This window comes from Anneissia japonica, unplaced genomic scaffold, assembly GCF_011630105.1.
Source record: "Anneissia japonica isolate Jap-2015-1 unplaced genomic scaffold, ASM1163010v1 scaffold2950_len93424_cov113, whole genome shotgun sequence".
Classification (NCBI taxonomy): Eukaryota; Metazoa; Echinodermata; class Crinoidea; order Comatulida; family Comatulidae; genus Anneissia; species Anneissia japonica.
Window position 1 is genome coordinate 12,654 of NW_022757465.1, and position 4,137 is coordinate 16,790.

A 4,137-nucleotide genomic window follows, 5' to 3' on the forward strand; every position below is an offset into this window, starting at 1 on the left:
AAATTCGCCTCTGTATGTTATTGTTGCCATACTTAAACAATAAATTAATGTCGCTATCAAGACTATCTTCTTCATGATTCTATATACAGTACAACATAACTCCAGAGTAACTTCGAGGAAGTCTCAGCAACACTTGCTTGAAATTGCAGGTGTCATTGGACCCGAATGATCACACGAGCATTTACATGGCATTTCACATAAAGAACACTACAGCGCCTATACAATTTATTTTATTTTATTCAATTCTCAACCAATAGAGATAGAAACTAGACTAGAACATAGACTAAGAAACACGTGGTACAAACTTGCAATAACTGTTATGTCTTCATAAAGTTTTAAACGAGGATAAACGTCAATAAATAAATTTCATCCGAACAACTTAAATTATTAAATGTAACTGCTACAATCTTTTAAATAATAAACTCTCTTACGTCAACTCGGCCAAAGGGGGGACATACATTTATTGTTTAGTGCGAGTACGACTACGAACGTTTAATTAAGTAAAGGTACACGATTAGAATCAAGCTTTTGTATAAAATTAACAACATATCCAAAACAAATCTACGTTATATTAGACCTATATTGAAAAAAAATGTTCACAAAATTCGGCGAGGGGGATTTATCTCAGCACCGAGTGGTGGCGCCAATCGGGAGAGCTCCCCCGGTCGCGATTTTTTTCCGTACGAAACATTTGCATGAAACTTCACTCGGGCCATCTCAGATTGACTCGACTAAGTTCGATACGAGGAACAAGAGCAGACACTTCGCAATGTCGTGTAACTAACTCTGCCCTTCTTGGATGTTTATTAAATGTTAGTATAATATCTACAACAACAACAGATAGTATACCCCCTTTTATAAATGTTGATAGGTACAGTAATACCAGAGGTTAGAGAGAAAGAGGATAAACTATGGGCCTAACTACAGGCTAAGTTAATTCCTACCTAGTATGCCTAGGGTCCTATGCTGACACCAAGTCACGCTTTACATACAGACATTGATTGAAATTTTGGGGGGAAAAATGGAAAAAAATTAAAGCATGAAATAAAAAATAGAGTGCATAAGAGAAATATTATTAAATAAATAAAATATACCATTCGTCGGCGTTATTGAACTTGACCAAACTATCCTTGTAATGTAATTAATGTTAAATAATAAATAATAATAATAATAACAATTTCAGCATTAATTACCTTGACCTGAGCCTTGTAATGAAGAACCATACTATTTACTAGGCCTATAATTAATAACTACCCCAGGGGGAATATCTTTTGTGTTATTTCCCTTAACGTCGATTTTTTAATTGTTCTCTAATTCCTCGATTGTCTAAGTTCCCCTTAAGGTAGGCCTACAGGTTGGTTTTAGTAACATAATAACAATAATAACAATAATAATAATAATAATAATAATAATAATAATAATAATAATAATAATAAATAATCATTTCGGCATTACATGTAATTAACCTGGTCTAATCTTGGCCTCATTTAAACATTCATTGGTGCTCTGCCATTTTGGCAGGTCTTATTATGGCATCCAGTATTTTAGAGCTGCCTCTTCTCAGCTCTTCTCTTAATTTGAAAATAACTGTCACCCTGTTTCATTTGATCAAACGCCCCGAGAAACACGCCGGTTTTCCTCACTCTCTGTGTTTTCCTCGGATGGATCTCGAGGACCAGAAAAGCGTATATTTTTTGTAGTTAGTCCTAGGTAATTATGCAAAACCCAGACCTAACTAAAAAATAAAAATTGCCACAGTATGTAACTCAAGTTAAAATAACACTTTTTTACTCGTGCAGCTCAATCAAATATCATGTCATTTAAACGACCCATTAGTATTAGCATGGTAACATCAATGTATTTTAAAAAAATAGACAGCGACGTTCTCTCAGGTCAGAAGTTGTTGATGACCTTTTGACCTGAATTCTGCAATATGAGATTTTCGGGTCGATTCATGTCGAGACGGCCCTGAGTGGAGTTTCATGTAAATGTTTCGTACGGGAAAAAAAATCGCCCCCTGGTCAGGGAGAAAATCCACACTTTGTCGGAGAGAAAACATTACTGTAGGCATATTTATTTTCTACATAAAAACTCTAATATTGATTAAGTAAGCGCTTGAAACCCCTAGTTTTTCACATTTTTCAGGGCCCCGCCCCCCCTCCCGGGGATCCATTAATAAACGCATCCATCAATAAACTTTACCATGGAAATTGCATCCAATAACTTCATCAATTTTCTGGTAATGGTTATCTCTAAAACCTCCTCATCATCACTTCTTGAAACAAGGGTTCACAGGAAAGCCACGAACAAAGGCCTACTACAACTGGACGCAGGGTTCCCGGAACGCCGCCCTCAGCGGCGAGTGCGAAGCACAACTCAGAGTCAAAAGTGGAACGTGAAATTTGGATATGGTTTTGTAGTCAGATTTGCGAGAAAAACTTCAGCTACCCGTATTTCTCGACTGAGACGTCAGTGGGAGCTGTAATTTGTATGGCAAGGAGATTGAGCAACCCTTCATTCATATTAAGGGAATTTACGCCCAGAAACTTTGTAGTTATTGATATTTTGGTTATAATAGAAAAATATTCATTTTTGGTGACGTCACACTCACGTTAGTTAGCATGCATACGTCATAAGCTAGAGACGTCACCTTTTGCTGGTAAGGCAAACTTTCCCGGCGTGCTTTTTTCATGGATAAACAAACACCACTGCTTTGCACACGGATGCCTTGCCCAAGCCAGGGCTACAAGAGCCGCATTGTTAGCATTATATAATACTTAAATAAGGTACCTCTGCAAATGAATTATTCTTAGTTATTTTTTTTTTCTTATTTTAATTTATTTCTTCCGAAAGTGTACTTTCTATCACATATAATTCCACTGTCTTAGTTAGGCCTAGTCTTATGCCTCATCGTCCCACGCTACACAGTACATCAGCAGCCCCTCCCCCATGCAGTACAGACGTTTGCTAGGTAACAACATGATTGCACCTTCCTTCCCAGGTGTTCATGTAACATTGACATAATTGTTAGCTAACCAGTTGTGTGTATTTCTTTGTGAAAATGAGTATCGTGGCGTACGGTACTCATTTTCACAAAGAATTTGCATCCCCTCTTGGAAAGAGGGATTCGAAATAATTGTCTCCATATCTTCGCTAATTAAATTAATCACCGTAATTTAGCTTACACTTACGAATTTAGGGAGCACGTAAAATGTGAAATGATCACTTCACTACCCGACAAACTCCGAACTTTATTCATACATTAGGCCTACATAATAGTTTCATATTGCTGTACTATATACTCCAACATCACTGGCGCATGGTAACAACCAACTGACTGCAGACCATTTCCGGTCACACATTACTCTCCATAACACAGCACCCCCTAGTTCCGTCACCTGGATTATGAAAGCCATATGGACATGAAACACAAAAGGAACCTTGTGCTGACAATGATAGATGGATTATAAATTATCGTCATCTTATGATATCTTTCAGAATGAAATTAATGAAATCGAAAAAATTACGTTTGAAAGACTGAAATATCAAATAGGCCTTATTCGGAGTATCATTAATGATTTTATTAAATCATTAGATAAAGATGCCTAACAATGAGCCTCTACCTAGTAGTAATATTCAGAAAAGTTATGAGGAGCCAATTAGGATTGTCTACCTTTTAAGGATGAAATTTCGTCTTCATCTGTAAATAAACAACTTAAACAAGGAAATTATTCCAGTCTTTACAAGTAAGAAAGTAGGTGAAGTCTTAAGAAGGAAAGAAAACCTAAAATTGTTATTTGAACAATGCGTTGTATATAAATTCCAATGTGGCTTCTGTGATTCAAGCTATGTCGGCTACACTTGCCGACACATCTATCAACGTATTGATGAACATAGTAAGGGTAACATAGGTAAAAACCTGAAAGAACATGGTATTAGCATGGTATTAGTGATTCTGAAGTAATTAACCACTTCAGCGTTCTATCTAAATGTAAATAAACTTGACTGCCTCATTACAGAAATGCTATGGACTAAAGATATAAAACCATTCTTAACAAACAAACAGATTCTATTAAAGCAAAAATTTTTTTTTGCATTTTTGAACTGAAATAATTCAATTTTTATAAAGAATCTAAC